Raw genomic sequence first — 25,433 nt, forward strand, 5'->3', positions numbered from 1 at the left:
GTCCATTGAAATAAGATGATGCGCTTAACGATACTCGGCTGCCTGTGTGCTGTGAAACCTTGGGTCACAATTCCACTCACTTAAGAATTTTTCTGGATTTTAACCACTTTCAAGAGGTTCATAGTGACAGAAAGTTACTTAAAAATAGGGCGAAGTGAAACAATTTAAAGAGGCTATCTGCCACTGATGGGTCTCTGTTGATTTTCATTAATGCCACACTACAGGGAGTTTCTAGTTGAGAATGATAAAGATGGGGGCACCTGGGTGGCTCAGTCGGTTGGGCATCTGACTTCAGCTCAGGTCATGATCTCACAGCTCGTGAGTTCAGGCCCCACATCGGGCTCTGTGCTGACAGCTCAGAGCCTGGAGCCTGCTTCAGATTCTGTGTCTCCCTCTCTCTCTGCCCCTCCCCTGCTCATGCTCTGTCTCTGTCTCTCAACAATAAATAAATGTTAAAAAAAAAAAAAAATTAAAAAAAGAAAAGGATAAAGATTGATACAAGTAAATACAATTAGCTCCCTTTAGGAATATCACTGCCCACGAGAGTCTCAGGCACCCAAGAGGATAGAATCCACAAGGGATTGTTCTGTAGAGAATTAGTAGTAAATACTTCCAGGTGTCACAGGAACACAAAAGAAAAGTTTTGTAGTTCAAAAGATGAAGAGCAGTGACCCTTCAATGGACAAAAGAAGTAATTAATGTGCTCAAATGATAGACTGGATCAGAAGCGTTGGATATTTGAAAGTTTAGAAATTATGTGCATAATCTTTGAACCAGCATTTTCATAGTTAGACATGTATTTAAAGGAAATAATTAAGATGTGTACAAAGATTAATTTATAAGACCATCATCCATCATGAAAACAGCCAGAATCACTAACCCATCACTAACAAATGGATGAATAAAATGTGTCCATAATATGGGATATTCAGCAATAAAAAGAAATGATGGTCTGATAATGCTACAACATGGGTGAACCTCAAAATCATTATGTTAAGTGAATAAAGCCAGTCTCAAAGTACAACATATTATATGATGTCATTTGTATGAAATGTCCAGAATTTAGACAAACCTAGAGATACAGGAAGTAGATTAATGGCTGCCTGGGTCGAGGAGGAGTGGAGAGGGGGAGAACTATGATGGGTATAGGTTTCTTTTTGGAGTGACAAAAATACCCTAAAATTAGATTTTGGTGACAGTTACCCAACTCTGAATCCACTGAAAACCATTAAATTGCACACTTTGAATGGCTGAATATTATGGTATGTAAATTATAGCTGACCCTTGAAAAATGCAGGGGTTGAGGGTGCCAAACTCTTGAGGTTAAAAATCCAAGTACAATTTTTTTAAGTTTATTTATTTATTATGAGACAGATAGAAAGAAAGAGCAAATGCACGTGAGCAGGGGAGAGGCAGAGAGAGAATCTCAAGCAGGCTCTGTGCTGTCATGGGGCTCGAACTCACAAACAGTGAGATCATGACCTGAGCTGAAACCAAGAGTCCAATGCTTATCCTACTGAGCCTCCCAGGAGCCCCTCAAGTACAATTTTTGACTTTCCCAAAACACAACTACTAAAATCCTACTTTTTTTTTTTTTTTTTTTTTAATTAATGTTTATTTTTTGAGAGAGAGACAGAACACAAGCAGGGGGAGGGGCAGACAGGGAGACAATCTAAAGCAGGCTCCAGGCTCTGGGCTGTCAGCACAGAGCCCAATCGATGTAGAGGCTTGAACCCATGAGCCAAAAGATCATGACCTAAGCTGAAGTTGGATGCTTAACCAACCGAGCCACCTAGGCCCCCCTAACAGCCTATGTTTGATTGGAAGGAAGTCTTACCAATAACATAAATAGTTAATTAACACATATTTTGTACGTTATATGAATTATATACTGTATTCTAACATTAAAGCAAGCTAGAGAAAAGAAAATATTAAGAAAGTCCTAAGGAAAAGAAAATGCATTTATAGTACTGTATTATAAAACATCCACGTACAAGTGGACCTGTGCAGTTCAAACATGTGTTGATCAAGGGTCAACTGTCTATCCCAATAAAGCTGTTAAAAATATTACTCATCACAGTGTTGCTTAAAATAGAAAAGAAAATTGAAAAAAGAAACCATAAATAACCAACAATAGGGTTGGGTGCATAAATTATTCTGAGCCTATAAGATGTTACATAGCCACTAAAAATAGGTCCACAGAGGGGCGCCTGGGTGGCTCAGTCGGTTAAGCGTCCGACTTCAACTCAGGTCACGATCTCGCGGTCCGTGGGTTTGAGCTCTGCGTTGGGCTCTGGGCTGATGGCTCAGAGCCTGGAGCCTGCTTCCGATTCTGTGTCTTCCTCTCTCTCTGCCCCTCCCCCGTTCATGCTCTGTCTCTCTCTGTCTCAAAAATAAATAAACGTTTAAAAAAAAAATTAAAAAAAAAATAGGTCCACAGAAGAATGTACAATGATTCAATTGGGTAAAATATGTCTATGTATATGGAATCTTTATGAAAAGGTCTAAAAATATGCCAACATATTTCTTACAGTGATCTTATATGAATCTGTAGGATTAAGGATGAATTTTTTCCTCTTTGCCGATTTAAACACAATGACCATGACTTTCACAGCAATAATCACATGTAATATTTTACCGAGTACTCACGATGTGCCAGGCAGGGCCTGGGCTAAGTGACCGGATGTACTGCATTTATTCCTCCAACAGCCCTATAAAGCAGGCACTATTAACTGCTATTAGTTCACAGATGAGGCCAGTAAGGTTGCAGGAGGTGAATTTACTCAAGGTAGCACAGTCTGCTAGGTAGCAAATACTAAGTCTTAACTGTTGGTCTCCAAGGTGGAGAGCATACACCCCAACGATGTGTGCAAGGTGGGGTACAGAAATACACATTAAACTTCTGCTTATATACTTCTGTCTCACCCTTAAAGCTTGTGTTTGGGACATGTTTTCTACTGCAACATAACCCATTTGCTTACTTTGCATCAGGCACATTTCTAAGGGCTTTGTAGATGCTCAGGTAATGCTCACAGCAACCTGAGCTACAGAACCCAAGCTCTTACTTGCCATGCTACTGTGCACAACAAGCAATTTACAAGTAAATATGCAAATTGTGGTTTGCTGGAAGTTTTAAAAAAATTTTTAACATTTACTTATTATTGAAAGAGAGAGAGCATAAGCAGGGGAGGGGTAGAGAAAGAAGGAGACACAGAATCTGAAGCAGGCTCCAGGCTCTGAGCAGTCTGCACAGAGACTGACGCAGGGCTCGAACCCACAAATCATGAGACCATGACCTGAGCCGAAGTCAGACACTTAACTGACTGAGCCACTCAGGTGCCCCAAGGAAGTTGTTTTCTTTTTTTAAATTAGAAGATACATAACCAAAAATATAACTGTGTCTTACACATACATTTCCAAATAATAAGAGAAGATACAAAGTTGGACTTCCTTTTCGGGAGGAGGTGTGCCTGCCTACATGCGTGCATGTGTTTAAAGACAGTGACAATCTTATGATTTGGAGTGAAGAATGACATTTCCTCTCTTGCTAGTGGGTCTTCGTTTGCTCCTTATGATCCATCTGCCTCCATTTCCTGGCAGACAGACAGGAGATGACAGGAGAGTGTGGGTAATTCTTTCTTGTTCCCTCCCACCTCTGGGCTACTTCCCTTGCAGTGACTGCTCCCTCAGGGACTCCATCCCCTACTGGGGGCTCCTGCTCGATGGTTTCTGGTCCCACCTGGCTCAGGTAACCACAGTTCTGCCCTTGGTCCCTTTTCGCCTTGGAGTTGGTGACAGCTTACCCTGCTGCTAGCCTGGCACCTCAACCCTATTTGTTTCCTTAGTCCTGCCCACATATCTGAGAGTAATTCCTTCATTAATTTTCTTACATTTGAACCATCAGAGGAGAATCTTGTTTCCTGCCAGGATCCTGACTGATTGACACTCTCCTCTAGGCCCAAACAAGAGACTTTACAAAATTTGAAGGGGTAAAGCTGACCTACTCAGTGTCAGAGTTCAGAATTCCATCCTCAGTGAGAATACATCCCAAGGACCTTCCCTGCATCTCTAACCAAGAAATGATCATTGTTAAGCACAGATGAAGTTATAAAAAAATATTTTCATAAAGCTTGATGCGAACTCTGCCAGGAACACATGTGTGATTTCGACCATATGCCTGACCTTAGTCTCTTGTCTAAAGCCAACTCCGGAGCAGCCTGAGGACAGCTCGCCCCACCTCGCTCTCTGTCCAAACCACAGTGGTGACCCAGCTCCACCGCAGCACTGAGCGCTGGGGCCTGGCCTCTGACTGCAGAAAGCAAGGAGACAGACAAAGGGGCCAGACTGTCATTCTCTGGGCTCTAAGGACTGTCAGATGCCCCTGAACACAGTCCAGATTCCCTTCTGGAAGCCAATCTGTCAACACATGCTACCAAGCATGTATGCAAAGTCTTCTTGGGCAAGTCATGACACCAGATCCAGGAAGTAGACGGCAAACAAAAGTCAGCACTGGGCCGCAAGAAGGCCAGTCAGGCCAATACTGTCAACCTCTTTGTCTTTAGAGCTAAGGAATTGGACACTAAGGCAGACCCTATCAGTGGCAGAGGGAGTGCTCCACAGCTATTACTAACCTAGTCAGAAGGCTTGGAGCAGACATCTGGGGCAGGCAAACCTGAATTTAAATGCACCCTATAAATATCAATCTCTCTTTCTTCCTGCTTCCTGGAGATAGAATAATAAGATAACACTTCAAAAGGAAGAATTCCTCACCAGAACAGGCAATTAGATAACTTGCCTTTCAAAAGAGATTGCTGGAATGTTAAGGAGGTCTGGGTTGAATCCTCAGTATAGGGCTTCATGATTTAATCGCTTTGATCAAAAACCCAGAAGTTGCCCTTGTTTCTTTGTTTGTTTGGTTTTTTTAATCTCCTGTATGTAGTTCACCAGCAAGCCCTGTCAGCTCACATCCAAGAGATATAGAAAATTCACCCATTTCTCTGTTATCTCTCTTCTAAAATGAGGGCCCAAACCACCAGACTTTCCTTCTACTCTGGGGTACCTACCTTACTCACCTGCCACTCAGGAACTAGAAGGATCTTCTTAACGCCTACTCAGATCACGTGACTTTTCTGCTTTAAAACCCTCCAATGGCGTCCCATTGCACTTAGAATAAAATCCAAGCTCTTCACTGGGGCTCTAAAGAGCCTCTAATCTCTTGCCCCCCAAGGAGACTCCTCTTTCCTAGGCTCAGACATTCCAGCCACATGGGTTTCTCTTTCCTGTTAAGTGTGCCAAGCCGTTTCCTGCCTCGGGGCACTTGCGCTTGCTGTTTACCCCACCCCAAATGTTTTCTGCCCCCAAAATTCTTTGTCATCAATCCTGCCTCAGCTCAAATATCTTCCCTTCACAAAGGACTTCTTGAACAAGCAGCTTTTCTAATGTGCCTTACCACATTCATCACCCTGTTTTATTCTTCATGTTATAAATATGTATATATACTATATTAGTTGTTTTTGCTTTGTTATCTTCCCAAATAGAGCATAAGCCCTGTGAGGACCAGAAATTTATTATATTGTTCACTTGAAACAGTCATAGCATTCAGTAAATACTCAAAAAATATTTGTCAAAGGAACAAGTTGTGGGTATAAATATAAGCATTGAACAATAATGAGTCCCCAAGAGTCCATAACAAGTTAGTTAATATTTGTTAAGTCTGTTTTCTAATTCACAAGTGATACTAACAAGTGCCTAGTGTTTACTCTTTTAACTCTTACAAGAGTTACAAGTTATATATTGTAGAGTTATAAGTTATATAACTTACATGAGTCTACATGTATGCTTTTATAACCAAGCTTTAACTATAGTATAGTCTGAGAAACTATAAACACTGAGCCAGCTGAAGTCATAAAAGTTTCTCTTCATTAAATTGCAAAGCTAATTCCTTGAAGAGCATGCTGTTATGTGACATCCCTCAGGCTTTGCAAACAGCTCTGACAAGAAAAGAGCACAGAGCTTTTTCAGGGGTGGGATGGGATGGAGAATATTACAGGACCACACAACAGCTTGACTTCACAGTTAGACCCGGGGCTGGAATATTCAAATTGCGTCCTCAAGTGGTACATTACAATCCGGGTGCTTGTGTTGACTTTGGCCATGGACTATGCAACAAACACATTAGACTCTAATCTTGAAACACGAGGCTGCCAGAGACATTTTATCACACCCCATTTAACTCTGCCCTAATTTTGCTTATGCTGGGGCATATACTTCATATTGTTTTTCATGGTGCATTTATCAGGTTCTAGAAGCCAGGGAGGGAAGTTTAAACCCCAGACGTTACTCTCGACCTCGCTTCCCTCTTCTTTCTCATTCAATTCTTCACCAAGTTCAATGCAGTTTACCTCCTGAAGGTTTCTGATATCAGTCCACTTCTGTCTCCATGATCACCTCCCTGGTCTGGGCCACCCACAGTTCTTGCTGGGGACCTCTGCGGTGGCCCCCTAACCGGTTCTCTGCCTTCATTGTCACATCTCCATTTGAACATTGAAACCAGACTACTCACTTGAAACACAAATCTGGCCATATCATATCCCTGACACCATCAGACAGGATGGCATGCCCTTTGATAAACATCTTCACAGTTCTTCTCACTTTCCTTCCTTGTGATTATCCTCACCTGACTTCACATTTATGTGATGACTTCATCACCTCTGTTCCTTCTTAGACTTTAAGTTCCATGAGGTCGCAGATACTGCCTGACCTCACTTGCTATTGTATCCCCAAGTGTCGGGCACAGTGCCTGGCACCATTGCAGGTGCTCATAAGTATTTGCTGATGAATAACAGAATGAATGAGTCTCTATATCCTTAGCCTCTGACTCAATACCTGAACACAGAGAGAGCAGAGAGCAATATTTGCTGAAATAATTAATTAATTAACTAAGTAATTAAATAAATTTACTCTGACACTGGAACTAGCCACAATTCCTAAATAGGTCCTAAGCTCAGTTTCTCCTTTCCTCATAAGGTCTCATGTTCTGGACGTTTCTATGTCAAACACACACACACACTTCAACCAAATCACTCAAAAGACCTACTCTTCATTACCCAGAGATATTTGCCCTAAGAATTACTGCTGTCATAAAACTCCTCATCCTCTTTTACAAGAACATTAAATGAGTTCAACCAACATAATCTTTACACTCTAGCAAAACAAAGTTGCCAAATACCACTAGTAAATGAAGAATGTTCAAGGGCACCCACTAGATTCTGGTGTCCTCAGTTCTCATTTAAGGACCAACTCTGCAGTTGTTTCATTTAAATTCAGAGCACAAAGACATCCAGGGGATAAATGGCTATCCCACTTCACAGGATATTACCTCAACTCCCATCCAACGTTCTCTAAAGCATTCTCCCCGCTTAAGATTTCCTGGAATGGCATGGCTGCAAGTTTAAAAGTAATGTCTTGGGGGCCTCCCCAGAATGCCATTTGTTAAGGAGTGGTGTTTAATACTGGTTAATAAGTTTACCTTGGACCCCACCCAAGGGAATCATCAAAAAGAAGCGCCTGGGTGGCTCAGCGGGTTAAGCCTCTGGCTCTTGATTTTGACTCAGGTCGTGATCTCCTGGTTTGTGAGTTCAAGCCCTGTGTTGGGCTCTGTGCTGACAGTGCAAATCCTGCTTGGGATTCTCTCTCTTCTCTTTGCCCCTCACCAGCTTGCGCGCTCTCTCTCTCTCTCTCTCAAAATAAATAAATAAGCTTAGAAGAAAAGCATTCATCGGGGCACTGTCTTCTACAATGAATGATGAGAATAAGAGTTACTATTTACTCAGTGTTTTACTACGTACTCTGCACTGTGTTTAGCTCTGTATGTGCAAAAATCCTATGAGAAGATATTGTTATTATAAGGAGGACATTTAGTCTCAGAATAGTTCAGGAACTTACTACCTTTTTTTATGTTTTATTTATTTAAGTAATCTCCACATGCATTGTGGGCCTTGAACTCACAACCCTGAGATCAAGAGTCACACACTCTTCCAACTGAGCCAGCCAGGTGCCCAAGAACTTACCAGTTATTAAATCACAGAGCTAAAGCCCATGTTCTTGATTACCACTGCATATAATAGGGCTATGAACACCAAAAGGAGACACACACACACACACACACACACACACACACACACACAGAGAATGAGAGAGAGAGAAAGAGAGAGTCATCCCAAATTCTTTTTTCATAACTTGCAGGATATAAATGACAATATTATAGGTGCTCTAGATTTTTCTTCAGTTAAAAACTTTGGCAAGCATTTAAAAAATAGTAAGTATATTAGCCAGCTTTTATTAGGTTATGTTTCAGTAACAACAAATCCAAAATATCTGTGGTTTACAATAAAATAAATGTATTTCCTGTTCATGTTACTTGTCCGCCATGGGTCAGCTGAGGCTCTGATCCAAATATCTTCTCCGTTCTAGGTATCATCCTGGGATTTGATGGCCACTTGGCAGAGAAAAAAAAAGGGGGGGGGGGAAATGGCAAACCCTTGTGATAGCCCTTAAGTCTTCTGCATGGACATGACACCCGTCATTTCTTCCCACATCCTACTAACCAAAGCAAGTGGCACGGCCAGACTTGACATCAATGAGTTAGAGAAGTATTCTCCTTTCACAAGATAGGCAATGCCAGTTTCATGGAAATGACTGAGGAGCAAGTTCATTACTGGCAAAGGAGCCCAATAATCAGTAGTAATAATATAATTTACTAAAACAAGTGAAGATGGAAGCTCCTAAGGGTCAGATATAATCAACACATCCCACCCATGCTACTTGAAAGTAGAAAGAAATAAACAACAGAAAAACTCAACCCAAATTGGCTTAAGCAAAAAGGGAGACTTACTGGCTTGGGTTAGTGAAAGTGCCATTGACTTAGAGGTGGGGTTTGGTACCCTGGCCCAGACACTCAAATGAAATGATGTCATTAGAACCTAATCTATCTGTCCTCTCTACCCCCTCTCATTTTCCTCATCTTTACCTATGCTTTTCTTTGTGCTGGCTTCATCCTTAAGTAAGTAAGCTGCCCACGGCTCACGGCTGATAGCCTTAGAGCTCCAAACCAACAAAAAGAAACATGTCCTCTTCTGATAGATCCTGAACAGGTCCCAAGATTGGCCCTAATTGGACCAACTTGGGTACCAATCAGTCAACATGGCCAGAGGGTTCAGTGTTTTTTTATCTATCCCTGGGTCACTCCTAGAGCAGATATGGGCCCCAGTGAAGCCCCTCACACTAAGAGTAGTATTGCCTCTTTTTTTCTAAATTTCCTGAAATAACAAAATCCCTGAGGAGTGTCAATATTATCTGATTTCAAAACATTCACAGTGACTTGCATAGTCAAACAGATTCAAGAGATTGGCATTTTTACAATATTTACTAAAGCTACCATCTGTAACAATTTTTCTTCTCTTGCCTCACAAATCCAACTTGTCTTCATTACAAACAATAACGAACAAGATGATGTGAAAGATTAACTTAACATTTACTGACTAAAACAGAGGAAATACTAAATAAAACAAATTTTGAGTTGAAACCTAACCTAACCTACTTAGAAAGGTCAGACCCAAATATCTGCCATCCGGGATACGAAGCAAATACTCATATTCCATTCCCATGCCACAAAAATCACTGCATACTAATCTGGGAGATTTTAATTAGGGAAATCTGTGCTATGAATTACTGGTTAATTTTAAGCAAAACAGTGGTCCACAAGTTAATATTTCTACCTGGGCAGACGGTAATATGATATCTGTCCATTGCATAAACTAAATAATTACAATGTCTTCAGCACATTTCTCCTCTTTTGTTATTTACAGCAACACTAGCTACTGTCACCAAGAGACCCCAAATTTCAATGGTTTATGGTTTAAGACAAGAAAGCTTTATTCTTCATTAAGGTAACTCTCCACAGTGGGTGTTCCAGACTGACAGGCAGCTCCCATTTGCTGCAGTAATTCTGGCACTCAGCCTGAATCTGGTCTCTTAGCCTGTGGCTCTCCAACCTCTAGGAAAGGGTTTTCTTAACCTTGACAAAATTTGAACCAGACAAAGCTTTGTTAGGAGAGGATGTCTTGTGCATTGTAGAATGTTCAGCAGCATCCCTGGCCTTGACTTACTAGATTCCAGGAACTCCTCAACCCAAGTTGTGACAACCAAAAATGTCCTCAGACTACCAAATGCTCACTTGTGGGGTGGGAGGGCAAAAAGTTCCCCTAGTTAGGAACCAATGGTCTAAAACTAGGCCTGTAATTAGTTTTGTTAAGATTACCAGGTGATTCCCCCCAAAGGCAAGGGAATTAAAAGCAAAAAAGAACTATTGGGACCTCATGAAGATAAAAAGCTTCTACACAGCAAAGCAAACAATCAACAAAACTAAAAGCCAACCAATGGAATGGGAAAAGATTGGCAAATGACATATCAGACAAAGGGCTAGTATCCAAAATCTATAAAGAGCTCACCAAACTCTACACCCAAAAAACAAATAATCCAGTGAAGAAATGGGCAGGAAACATGAATACACATTTCCCTAAAGAAGACATCCAGATGGCCAACAGGCACATGAAAAGAGGCTCAACGTTGCTCCCCATCAGGGAAATACAAATCAAAACCACACTCAGATACCACCTCACGCCAGTCAGAGTGGCCAAAATGAACAAATCAGGAGACTATAGATGCTGGCGAGGATGTGGAGAAACAGGAACCCTCTTGCGCTGTTGGTGGGAATGCAAACTGGTACAGCCTCTCTGGAAAACAGTGTGGAGGTTTCTCAAAAAATTAAAAATAGACCTACCCTATGACCCAGCAATAGCACTGCTAGGAATTGACCCAAGGGAGACAGGAATGCTGATGCATAGGGGCACTTGTACCCCAATATTTATAGCAGCACTCTCAACAATAGCCAAATTACGGAAAGAGTCTAAATGTCCATCAACTGATGGACTGATGAAATTGTGGTTTATATACACAATGGAATACTACGTGGCAATGAGAAAGAATGAAATATGGCCTTTTGTAGCAACATGCATGGAAATGGAGAGTGTTATGCTAAGCGAAATAAGTCATACAGAGAAAGACAGATACCATATGTTTTCACTCTTCTGTGGATCCTGAGAAACTTAACAGAAGACCATGGGGGAGCGGAAGGGAAAAAAAAAAAGGTTAGAGAGGGAGGGAGCCAAACATAAGAGACTCTTAAAAACTGAGAACAAACTGAGGGTTGATGGGGGGGTGGGAGGGAAGGGAGTGTGGGTGATGGGTATTGAGGAGGGCACCTGTTGGGATGAGCACTGGGTGTTGTATGGAAACCAATTTGACAATAAATTTCATACTTAAAAAAAAAAGATTACCAGGTGATTCCAATGTGTAATGAGGATTGAGAACCAATGTCCACATCATTAACTACATCCTAGAGAAATCCCAGAGAAAACCCAAGCAATTCTTCAGAGCCTTGGCTTTTATACAGCATTTCTACTCACCCGACATGAGCAAGGACCAGTCACAGGTATGTCCTCCCACCTCCCCACCCCCATGTAGGGGGGATAAGTGCTAGGAAACACAGTCCATGGCTGGGCAGCCACTTCTTAGCACCAACTGTATGGAAGGGGATTTGCAAATTTTTGTAGATAGAGGCATCTCTGCCTCATCTCTCAATTTCCCCCCTTTTGATAGAAGTTGCCTCCCCTCACATGGACAGTATCTCAGTCAAGGGCTGAACTAATGACAGGTCTTCCTAGAGAAGTGGTCTTTAAGCAGAACTGGTGTACCGAATCATTTTCTCCCCTCTGCCATCAGAGCTGTTATGTTATGAGCCAGAGCTGCTGCTCACCAATTACAACAGAGTACCTTCTAGGTACCAGGCATTATGCTAAGGGTTTTACATTTGTTTACCTATTTCACGCTTGCAATAACCTATGATAGGTGCTATTAAGTATGCACATTTTACAAGTAAAGAATTTGTCTAAGGTCAAAGGCACAGATGAGGGGCATACCTGGACTGTGGGACTACCCAAGTTCATGCTCTTGACCATCAAGGCTACACTGATCTCTATAGGGAAAGCCCACCTCCAACAGAGGAGACTGAAGCCACACAGACAGCAGCACAGGCAGAGAAAGCAGAAACCCTAGGGCTGGCTCTGCTCCTGCCTTTACACGGTGTGTTTGTGCAAACCAGTAGATTCCTCTTTCCCCTTAAGGTACTTTGAATGATCTTTCTGTTATTTACAACCAAAGTCTTTATTGCTCTATCATGTGAAAGCATTAACCCATATGGGTTCTCCATTTCTGGAAACTAAACATTCTAGGATCACAGGACACTCAGGACGAAAGGTGGTACTGGGAGCTCTTCTCCCTATAGCCAAGGGTGCTGATCTTAGCCCCTCAGTTACTGGCAAAATGGCGTCCTCAGTGGGGGTGAATTTATTAGGCAACTCAACACCAACCAACACTACTGCTGCTGTCAGCTTGACCTGAGCTTCAGAGATTGTTCTGCATGGATGGTGAGGCTGAGTCTACACCTTGCAGCCATTTCTGGAAATTTAAAATCCCAAACTTGCTTTGGATGCCTCCAGGGTTTCTTAGCGCCTTAATCTCAGTTGGACCTTTCTCTCCTCATTCCCTTTTTACCACCATAGGAACTGAGCCTTCAGCTACTATGGATTTAGTTCTATCATCTGTTGGCTTACTTGTGGCAAGACTGCACACCTCTACGTGGGAACACAGATTGTTCCTTGCTTTCCTATTTTTATCCATCACTAGGCATCCCTGATGTGCACAGCTTGTTCAGATTACCAGTCACGCCTGATTAGTATCCATAAAACTGGTTATTTTCTGTCTTACTGAATTTCCTTGCAGGGCTGGGTCTAGTGCCCATGTATCCTCAGCCTAGTGACCACATCTATTTCTAAACCTTGGCCCCACCCAATGTAAACCACTTTGCTGTGGCTAACCATCTGTGGTGAACCAAGATCACCGACAATTTCATTCAACAAATACTTACTGCATCACTACGATGGTACTAAGTGCTGGGGGTACCAAGGTGAATAAGATATGTCGCATGATGATAAGATGTATCACACTCTTTGCCTTACCCCCTCAATAATTTTTATGAGGACCGGTTATGTGCCTGTCCGTGGCTAGTGTTGCTAATTACAACCATGAGCAAGATACACACGGTCCCTGCCTTCATGAAGCTTAAAAGTTAAGAGGAAGGGAGGGAGGGAGATAGAGAGAGAGACAGAGACAGATTATAAACAAGTAAATGCACAACAAAAACTAATTACAGAGACTGTTATAAGTACTACAAAAGGGAATAGAGTGACTATTGGAAAATAGGATAAAAAGAGAAAGAGATCCACTTGGACACAGTGGTCAAACTTCTAAGACCTTAAAATGTTTCCCTATTGTGTACTAATCTTCCATTACAGTGCTTAGAAATTTTCAAATGGCAGCCCGTCATGGTCTAAACGCAGCTTTTTGTGTGTGTTGTTTGGCCAACATAATATTTTTTTAAAAAATAATTCAAGTGAGCATAGTTCTCCAGCTTGCTCCAGGCCCCCTCCCTCCCCATTGCTTCCACTGAGCTTTGATTGTACACTTATGCAATCCGCCTGGTTGGCCCTTACCAGCATTTCAATTTTGTAACTCTTGACTCAATCCTCAAAATACTTGAGGCAATAGATGAGATCCTCTCCCTCTCAATTTGATAAATACACAAGTGTGTATGAAAGAAAGCACATCGTTGGCTGCTTGCAAGGTAGAAGAATGTAAGTCTGCCAACTCTTCAAGTAATAGCTCTTGCCTCAATAATGACTTCAGCCACTCACTCGAGAATCCTAAGGGAGCATCTGAGACTGAGATACAGAGATGGGTATTCAGACTGGAAGCACTCATACATGAAACATAGGATTTATGTCCCATTTAAAAGACCAAGAGCACTAAAATGTAGCTGGGAATATTTAACAGCCATAAAGCAGTGAAGGCCTACCTAGAAAGCCTGTGAAGTAACTAAGCAGACACACAAGACATTACGGACATGCTAGGTTAGGTCGCCAAGCATCAGAGTTTGTAAAAAAAAACATGACGGCTTAAATGGGGGCACTCAGAGTAATTACGTTTGGGCCTTTGCTTTATGAAACCCTGAAATTACAAGTCAGATAAATTAGGAGAGCAGTTCCTTGACAAAATGGTTTCTTCCAGGAAAACAGAAGGTCAGACCATGTATTTATTCACATAGCAAGGTCCCTGAATCGCTTCAAATATGTGTGTTTGTATGGGATTTATCTCATGTTTTGTTCCAGAAGAATTTACAAATAGCCTGTAATAATCCATAAAATACAGCCAGGAGGTGTAAAATAAAGGACTTCTTACCTCTCAAATCAGAGAGAACTTGGCCAGGTTAGAATGTCAGTGTTTTTCTTAGCTAATATTAATACCTCCCAAGTTCTCCATTTCCACTGTATAAAAAGAGTAGAATAATTTTACATACTGCAAGGAGTGGTTGAGGGATTAAATTACACAATCTCCATAAAGCATGCAGTACACTGATCAGATTTTTGTTATTAGATTAGAACTCCTAAAAAATGAGATAGATCATATCATAACATAGAAGGACAGTATCAGAAGCCATGGCCAAATGAGGATCAGAAATGGAGTCAGTTCAGGGGCATGTGTTTGGCTTAGTCAGTTGAGCATCAGACTCTGGATTTTGGTTCAGGTCATAATCTCACGGTCGTGGGATCAAGCCCTGTATCAGGCTCTGTGCTAACAGTATGGGGCATGCTTGCGATTCTCTCTCTCTCTCTCTCTCTCTCTCTCTCTCTCTCTGTCACTCTGCCCTTCCCCTGCTCATGTGTAAGCACACATTCTCTCTCTCTCTCTCAAAATAAAACAAACTAAAAAAGAAAAAGAAAAGAAAAAGAAAGAAAGAAATGAAGTCAGTCCAGAAGTCTCTATACAAAATGTTAAGCAGTTTCTCCCCTGGTGGTGGAGTTACAGTTGTTTCATTTTATTCTCCCCCTTGATCCTGAATTGCTTTAATATTACTTTTAGCATCAGATAAAACAGTAAAGCAGTTTCCATTTGGGGTGAAGAAATTTAGAGGAAGTTCAGATGTATCTGAAACTGTAAATCAAGGGCAAAACTGGATTCTACTCTCAAACACTTGATTTCATGCATCCTCTGAGGAGATAAGCCCAGCACCATGGGCACACTTGTAAATTATAGGTCTAAATTTACATATCCAGGACTACAGGACTAGTGAGCTCAAAGCTGCAGCAGGAAAGCCAAAGGTGTTGATGACCACAGCAGACAGGCTCACACGTGGTGATGCCACATGGGGCCCTAAACTCCCACACATTATTCTATAAGTAAAGCACTTTCCAGGCCACCCACATTTATACTAACAGTTAAAATATAGGGGAAATCAAGAATGTTCATGCATAACTGTCATAGTGCCCAGATTTCATGCCTGCCCTTTGCTGACATTTGCTCTTTGCCTAACTTCAAAGCAGTGAGCCTGGGAGAATCATCTACATTTTTATAGTTGGCCAATAAATCTGACCTTCTTTTTCTCATGTAGACCAATAAAGCATTTATTTACATGTGGAATCACTTATAAATAGAGTATTTTATTAAACTCATAAAGATATCTCAGAACACACACCATCTTTCCAGGAACAATGAATAAATTTTCAGGTTTAAGATTTGCTTGGGATTAGCTCTTTCTACCACTTGACCTGATCAACTGCCATAAGGCCATTTATTTCATTAAATTTCATCTAATAGAGATTTTCAGGCTCATGCTCTCAGAGTTTTACCGCCATAATTACAGATTATACGTATTTTGATATTCATTTTTTCCCCCTAGGGCACTTTCCCCTTTAAACCAGGTCGAAGAAAATTTTAAGACTGAATTAAAATCTTTTTAAAATTTAAAAGAATTTTAAATTAATTTTTAGAAGTGTGCTAGTGGCTTTTGTCTCTAAAATGTGCCAGACACTCGCTAGGCCCTGGGGGTATCATGCAAAACACACACAGTCCTTTACCTCATGGAGTGGATAGTGCAGGGAGAATGTGCATGTATGGTCACACAAGCCTGTGCAACCACAGGCAGGGCGCTCAGAGACCATATATAGTGGCCATGACAATGCACCGCGTGCATCTCTGACTGCAGGGAGCGTAGCTCACTGACAGTCCTGGCTGCTGCTCCTCCAGATCCTTTGGCCAATGGCTGAGCGTGGTGGGCGAATTTTGTGCCTCCAATAGGCAGCTTGTGCTTGAGGACACTCTATTGGCCTCCCTGAAGTGTTCTTGGAGTGTGCAGAGTTTGACACCCTTCCCACTTCTCCTTCATCTTTCACAGAAGCCGACCTGCATCACCGTCTGAAGGCTCTCTCCATCTATTTCTGCTTCTCCAGCTCCTCCTGCCTCCTCCCCTAAAAAATCCCTTGCACATCTAATCGCTTTTTGACATCTGCTTCTCAGAGGATCTGAACTAATACAGCATATGAGAGAGGAACACACCAATTTTTAGAAGTCAGGGAAGGCTTCTGCAGGAGGTGCTAACCGAGATATGACTGTAAGTAGAATGCACTGAAGCCAAGAGGAAGAGAAGAGCATTCCAGATATGTATTAGCATGTGCAAAGGTCCTCTAGTTACAGGAAAAAGTGTGTCCAGATGGAAAAAAAATAAGAGAGGAAGAAAAGAGCATTAGGTGCTTTGCCTAGAATAGAAAGAGAGACAGAGAGAGAATGAGAAGAAGAAGAAGGTACAGAAGTGGACAAGGACCAGATAAAGAGAGAAAAATAAAAATATCCATTCCTGCTCTCCATAGTGAGGTCAATATGGTGCTAGAGTTAAGAAGAAATACGCTGTGTAGGTCAGGGCCCCATTTAATTTTTCATAAGAATTTATTTACTCATTTAGTTTTAATGTCTTACTAAGAAAGGCCAACAAAGAACAAAGCCAACTCTGCATAATTCCTCAGGTTATTGTAACACTTTCGGTAAAGTTAAAGCATTAATACGGTACAGGCCAAGGTGTTATCACAAAAGACTACAAAATACAATTTAATTGAGATAAACATGTGTTTCTCTTTTATATAATGGTCTACACAGAAGCAGGTTGTCTAAGGCAGGTGAAGAGCTCTGTTCTTTTTTTTTTTTTTTTAATATAATTTATTGTCAAATTGGCTTCCATACAACACCCAGTGCTCAACCCAACAAGTGCCCTCCTCAATGCCCATCACCCACTTTTCCCTCTCCTCCACCCCCATCAACCCTAAGTTTGTTCTCTGTATTTAAGAGTCTAAAGAGTTCTTTTCTGTTGGATCACACCGGGACGCATGATGGTGGGTTGGTGCTGCCATCTTTCACAATGGTTTCCAACATGGCAGCTCCAGATGTGGCAATTTCCCCAATTCTCACCATTGGGAATGGAGGGAGGAGAAAACAGAGCATCCTATAGGCCCAAATTTGGAGAATGGACACAGCTGCCTACAAAGCAGGCTGGGGAAATTAGTCTTTAGTTGGAAACCCACATGCCCATAAAACTTGGAGGAGTGTTCTATTATTAAAAGAACAAAAGTTAAACAATGGGTCAAAGAAGAAATCAAAAGGGAAGTTAAGAAAATACCTTGAGGGGCACCTGAATGGCTCAGTCGGTTGAGCGTCCAACTCTTGACTTCAGCTCGGGTCATGGTCTCACAGGTTCATGATATTGAGCCCTGTGTCAGGCTCTGAGCTGAGTGTGGAGCCTGCTTGGGATTCTCTTTCTCTCCCCCTCTCTGTCCCTCCCCCTTCAAAATAAACTTAAAAAAAAAAATACCTTGAGACATATAAAAACAAAAACTCAACGTACCAAACTTCTGGGATGCACTGAAGGCAGTGCTAAGAGAGTATGTATTTGTAAAGACATATTTACAAACGAAGAAAGATTTCAAAACAACAACCTAACTTTATATCTCAAGGAATAGAAAAAGAACAAATTAAACCCAAAATTAAAGCAAAGAAGGGGAACAAATAAAGACTACAGTAGATATAACTAAATAAAAAAAAATAGAAAAAAAATCAATGAAACTAAGCTAGTTTTTTTAAAAGATCAACAAAATTGACAAACTTTTAGTAACACTAAGAAAAAAAAGGGTAAGACTCAAATAACTAAAATCAGAAATGCAAGAGGAGACATTACAACCAATGCCACAGAAATAGAAAGGATTATAAGAGATTACTATGAACAATTATATGCCAACAAACTGGATGACCTATAAGAAATAGATGAATCCTAGAAATACGCAACCTACCAAGACTGAATCATGAAGAAATAGAAAATCTGAACAGACCAATAAATAGTAAGGAGAATTAATTAGTAATCAAAAATCTCCCAAAAAGAGCCCAGGACCAGATGGCTTCAATGTAGAGAATACTGCCAAACATTTAAATAAGAATTAACACCAATCTTCCCCCAAACTCTTCCAAAAAAACTGAAGAGGAGAGAACATTTCCAAATTCATTCAGTGAGGCCACTATTACCCTGACACCAAAGAAAAACAAAGATGTTACAAGAAAAAAAAACTATGGGCCAATATTCCTGATGAATACTAATGCAAAAATCTTGACAAAATACTAACAAAACAAATTCAATAGCACATTAAAAGAATTACTCCACCATGAACAAGTAGGAATCATTCCTGGAATGTAAGAATTGTTCAATATAAAAAAGCAATCAATATAATACATCATATTAACAGAGTGAAGGACAAAAACTACTTGATCATCTCAATCAATGCAGAAAAATCATTTGACAAGATTCAACACCCTTTTTCATGATAAAAACATTCAAACCAGGAACAGAAGTAAATTACCTCAACATAATAAAACCATATATGAAAAGCTCACAGCTAACATCATACTCAATGATAAAAGACAAAAACATTTCCTCTGAGATCAGGAATAAAACAGAGATGCTTGTTCTTGCCACTTCTAGTTAACATAGTATTGGAAGTCCTAGTTAAAGCAATTAGGCAAGAAAAAGAATTAAAAGGCATCTGAAATGGAAAGGATGAAGTAAAATTATCTTTGTTCACAAATGACATGATCTTGTATCTAGAACAAGCTAAAGATCACACACACACACACACACACACACACACAAACTCTCTGTATATAAAAATATACAAATCAACACACAAAAATCAACTGCATTTCTATACACTAGCAATGAATAATCCAAAAAAGAAATTCAGAATACAGTTATATTTACAATAACATAAAAAACCCATAGGAATAAATTTAACGCAGAGGTGAAAGACTTGTACATTGAAAACTACAAAACACTGCTGGAAGAAATAAAAGAAAATACAAATGAATAGAAACACATTCTGTATTCATGGATTGGGAAACTTAATATTGTTAAGATGTCAGCATTACCCAAACCAATTTACAGAATCAATACAATCCATATCAAAATCCCAATAAAATTTTTTGTATAAATAAAAAAAAATCCATCCTAAAAGTCCTATAAAATCTGAAGGGACTCCAAATAACCAAAACAATTTTGAAAAATAAGAACAAAGTTAGAGAATGCTCCTTGCTGATTTCAAGATACGGTATAAAGCTATAGTAATCAAAATAGTGTGGTACTGGAATAAATACAGACATAAAGGCCAATGGAATAGAATAGAGAGCTCAGAAATAATCTTTGCATATATGGTCAAACAATCTTTAACAAGGATGACAAGACCACTCAATAGGGAAAGGATAGTCTTGTCAGCAAATGGTGTTAGGAAAACTGGATATCCACATGAAAAAAAAATGAAGTTGGACCATTATCTTACATCAAATACAAGAAAGAAAGAAAGAAAGAAAGAAAGAAAGAAAGAAAGAAAGAAAGAAAGAAAGAAAGGCTAAAAATGGATTAAAGACCTACATATAAAATCCTAAACTAAAAACTAGATAAAAACATATGGGAAAAGCTTCATGACATTTGACTTGACAATGAATATGACATCAAAGCACAGGCAACAAAAGCAAAAATAGGCAGATGAGACTACTTAAAACTTAAAAACTTCTGCCCATCAAATGACACAATCTACAGAGTGGAAAGGAAAGCTATGGAATAGGAAAAAATGCATACAAATTATATACCTTGTAAGGGGTTAATGTCTAGAATATACAACGACTTCCTACAACTCAATGACAAAAAATCTAATAACCTGATTTAAAAATGGGCAAAGGACTTAAAGACGCTTCTCCAAAGATGATATACAAATGGCCAACAAACATGAAAAGATGCTTCTCAACATCATTAATCATCAGAATAATGCAAATCAAAACTACAATGAAGTATTACTTCATATCCATTAGAATGGCTACTATAAAAACAAACAAAAGAATAGTGTTGATGAGGATGTAGAAAAACTGGAAGCCTTGTGCCCTGCTGGTGCGATTGTAAAAGTGCAACTTCTGTGGAAAACAGTATGTTGGTTCCTCAAAACAGTTAAAATAAAACTACCATACATGATCCAGCAATCCCACTTCTGGATATATGTCCTAAATAATTGAAAGTAGGGTCTTGAAGACATATTTTCATACCCGCGTTCACAGCAGCGCTATTCACAGTAGCCACGAGGTTGAAGCAACCCTACTGTGCATCAACAGGTGAATAAATATACAAAATGTAGTATATACATACAATGCAGTATTACTGAGCCTTTCAAAGGAAAGGAATACTGTGATATGCTACCACATGCATGAACCTTCAGGACATTATGTGAAGTAAAATAAGCCAATCACAAAAAGACAAAGACCGTATGATTCCACTTACTTGAGATCCCTAGGGCAGTCACACTCATTGAGCAGAAAGTAGAATGGGAGGGAGAAGAAAGTAGCCAGGGGCTGGCAGAAGAGAGGCAAGGGGAGTTGTTTAATGGGTATAAAGTTTCAGCTTTGCAAGATGAAAAGTGCTGGAGATGGGATGCACAACAATGTGAGTACATGTAACACTACTGAACTATATACGCTTAAGAGTGTTTAAGATGGTAAATTTTATGTTATGTGTTTTTTACCACAGTGTTTTAAGCTATAAAAGGAGGGGAGCAAATCATAGTATAATAGCACAACCAGAATACTGACATTAATCTTACCCAATTATTTATTTTTTTTTTAATTTTTTTTAACGTTTATTTATTTTTGAGACAGAGAGACACAGCATGAACGGGGGAGGGGCAGAGAGAGAGGGAGACACAGAACCGGAAGCAGGCTCCAGGCTCCGAGCCATCAGCCTAGAGCCCGACGCGGGGCTCGAACTCGCGGACCGCGAGATCGTGACCTGAGCTGAAGTCGGATGCTTAACCAACTGAGCCATCCAGGCGCCCCTTACCCAATTATTTATTGACCAATCTCTTTCAGGATTCCCCACTTTATTTGTAGTCGTGTGTGTGTGTGTGTGTGTGTGTGTGTGTGTGGTGTATGTGTAAAATTAAAGTTTTAACAGCTTAACTACAAAAAATGGACAAAAGGGAGAACAGGTACATGGGGGCAGTTAGTGGGGCACAGTGACACTGTCTTCATTCATTCCTTATTTATTCATTGTGTGCCCACTCCAAGTTAGACATGGTGCCAGGCACCAGGGATACAATAGGGAATATGACACAGTCTTGGGGAGCTTACATTCTATTGTGGAGACAGATAATTACAACTTAGTGCAAGAAATGAGCTTCAGCAAAGTGCAAGGGCAATGGAATCAAACAAGAGTATTGCTCATCCCAGACATGCGAAAGGAGAATAGTCAGGGAATGTTTTTTGGAAGGGCTGTCTCAGCTATGACACGAGAGAAAAGCAGGATTTGCAAGGCCAAGGCATTCCTGACAAATGTCTGGAAGCAAGAGAATACATGATGCATTTTGCAGAACTTAAAACAGTTCAACATGGTAAGAGTTTACAGTGAGATGGGATGTGCTGAGAAATATCACTGCAGAGGGGTCCAATCACAAAAGGGCTCTCACTATGCTAAAGTGTTTACCTATTCCTAGGAGTAGTGGGATGTGTCCATCGTAGGAAGGCGCTGCCCTTAACACCAAGCATCATGCTATGAACTTGACATTCATTATCACATTTTATCTTCCTCACCACAATCCACTAAGGTAACTGCTATCTTCATTTTATAGATGAGGAAACTTAAGACAATCATGTTTGTGTAGACCACCCAAGGTCACACAGCAGCTCATAAGTAACAGAGCTAGGGAATGAACACAAATTTTTCCGATTCCCAAAGCCCGCAGTATTTAAAAATTAAATACATGACAGAAATAACAGGACAGGCTTCAGGCTTATTGGCAGCTCTTGAATCAGGCAGCTAGAGTTTGAATCCTGACTACAGATCTTATTAGCTGTGTGACCTTGGGCAAGTGACTCTTTGAGCATCAATTTATTTTTCAATATAAATACATTTCAGGGAAATACAGGGGCTTTGGGATCTGTTTTTCAGACTCATTTGTAAAACTGAGGGTAATAATAATAATGAACACATAACAGCACCTAAAATTATTAGCTATCATTATAATTATTTTATACTCCTTCCCAATCTAAATATCATCTCAAAGAGAAGCTGCTAGAAAGAGAGAGGTAAAACAGAATGAGTATATATTCTATAGGTTTTATAAAAACAGTGCTCTGATGGAGTGCTGGTGGTCTTAGTTCTGTCACTAATTTATTGACTACTCAGGGTCTATGTTTAATCTCTCATAAATGGGGTTACCAGTATCTCAGCAATCAAACCATAGAATCACAGTGAGGATCAACAGGGATAGAGAATATCGAAGTATTGTAAAAGTATAAAGGTGGTATGTTTGCCTCATTATTATTAAAATACCACATGAATTCAGCTATTTGACATATTTTCATAAAATTTCTACTACACTCTTGGCACTGTGCTAAGGCTATGAAGGCTCTTAAATTATAAGTGAAATATTATGTACTTATTATGCTTGTGGTTTTCTTAGAACTGGCACCATAACTTTGATCAGATCCTTCAAAGGATGCATGATCCCAAAAAGGCTAAGAAGTATTCTGCTAGATACTGTGGACAAAAAAAGTAAACAATCCCTGCTAAGATCAGAAACAAGACAAGAATGTCTGCTCTGATCCTTTCTATTCGATGTTGTGTGTTGGAAGTTCTAACCAAGTAAGGAAACTAAGCAAAAATAAAAAAGCATCCAGATTGAAAAGGAAAAGGTAAAACTCCCTCTATTTGTACGTGACATGATCTTGTATATAAAAAATCCTTAGGAATCAAAATAAAACCTATTAGAGCTAATAAATAAATTTTAGAGAGACTGCAGAATACAAGAAGACCAACATGTAAAAATCAGGTAGGTTCCTATTCATTACTAATGAATAATCCAAAAATTGAATTAAGAAAATAATTTCATTTATAATAGCATCAAAAAGAATAAAACACTTAAGAAATGAAGTTAGCAAACAAAGGGAAAGATTTGTACTCTGAAAGCTACAACACATTGTTGAAAACAATTAAAGACCTATATAAATGGAATGGCATCTCATGTTCATGGATTGGGAGACAATTCCCTTTTTACAGAAACTAAGGCTGTATTGATACAGAAAGGTAAGAGACACAGAACAGCTCAAAAAAAATCTTGAAAAAGAAGAACAAATTTGAAGGGTTCACACTTCCCAATTTCAAAACTTATTACAAAGGTACAGTAATCAAGACTATGTGGTATTGGAATTGAGGACACACATATGTATCAGTGGAATTGAAATAAACCCATGTATCTATAGTCAATTGATCTTTGACAAGGGATTTTCAATGGAGAAAAAACTGTCCTTTCCACAAATGACTCCGACAAAATAGGATATTACCATGCCAAAAACATAAACTTGTACCATTATCTCATGCTAAATACAAAAATTAACTCAAAATGGATGAAAGATCTAAAGGTAGGAGCTAAAATTATGAAACTTCGTGGTATATCTTTATGACCTTGAATTGAGCCATGGTTCCTTAGGTATGACATTTGAGCACAGCAACGAAAAAAAAAAGGATAAAATATATTTCATCAAAAGTAAAAACTTTAGAATTTTAATTCCAGTATAGTTAACATACCATGTTATTTTAGTTTCAGGTGTACAATTTAGTGACTCACCAATTTTCTACATGATTCGGTGCTCATGATCAGTGTACTCTTAATTACCTTTATCTATTTAACCCATCCTCCCCCTTCTAGTAACCACCAGTTACTCTCTACAGTTAAAAGTCTGTTTTTTGGTTTGTCTCTTTTTTTCTTTGCTCATCTGTTTTGTTTCTTAAATCTTACATATGAGTGGAATCACATGGCATTTGTTTTACTCTGACTGACTTATCTCATTTAGGATTATCGCCTCTAGATGTATCCGTGTTGTTACAAATGGCAAGATTTCCTTCTTTTTTACAGCTGAATTGTATATATTTCATTGTACATATACCCCCTCTTCTTTATCCATTCATCTATCAATGGGCACTTGGGTGCATGGCATAATTTGGCGATTGTAAATAATGCTACAATATACACAGGGATGCATATATCTTTTCAAATTAGGATTTTTGTATTCTTTGAATAAATACTCAATAGTAGAATTATTGGATCACACGGTAATTAATTCTATTTTTAAAATTCTGAGGAACCTCCATACTGTTTCTATTCTAGTTTTCCATCCAGGATACCACTTTCCATTTAGTTTTCATATCTCCTAAGGCTCCTTTTGGCTATGACAATTTCCTAGACTTTCTTAATTTTTGGCGACCTTGACAGCTTTAAGGAGTAATGATGAGGCATTTTGTAGAATGTCCCTCACTTGGGGTTTATCTTGTGGTTTTCTTATGATTAGACTATAGTTATGTGTTTTGGAAGGAAGACCAATGACACAAAGTGTCATCATCATCACAACATACCAAGGGTACAAATGATAAAAAACATCACTATTGATGTTGACTTTGATCAGCCAGCTGAAGTAGTGTTGCCATGTTGTTCCATGTAGTTATTCTCTTCCTCCCCTTTCCACACTGTACTCTTAGGAAGGAAGTCACTACATGCAGCCAACACTTCAAGGAGTGGGAAGTTACACTTGAGGGTAGAGTATCTACATGAATTATTTGTAATTTCTTTGCAAGGGATATTTGTCCATCTTACTTAGTCACTTATTGCTATCAGTATAGACTCATGGGTATTTTATTTTTATTTTTTCCAGTTTTATTGAGATATAATTGACATGTAACATTGTGTACGTTTAAAGTGTATAATAAAGTGACTTGATACATTTATATATTGTGAAATAATAACCGCAGTAGGGTTATTAATATCTCCATCACCTCATGTAATTACCATTTCTTT

The 25,433-nt window shown here is 39.5% G+C and overlaps 1 protein-coding gene across 2 annotated transcripts in view; it reads right to left on the minus strand.

Annotated features, from left to right (window-relative positions):
* The window catches only part of FRMD4B (FERM domain containing 4B), a 321,761-nt gene that overhangs the window by 267,952 nt on the left and 28,376 nt on the right, over window positions 1-25,433 (minus strand). The gene's annotated exons all lie outside the window — the stretch shown is intronic.

The sequence above is a fragment of the Panthera onca genome, chromosome A2 (assembly GCF_046562875.1).
Source record: "Panthera onca isolate mPanOnc1 chromosome A2, mPanOnc1 haplotype 2, whole genome shotgun sequence".
NCBI classification, from domain to species: domain Eukaryota; kingdom Metazoa; phylum Chordata; class Mammalia; order Carnivora; family Felidae; genus Panthera; species Panthera onca.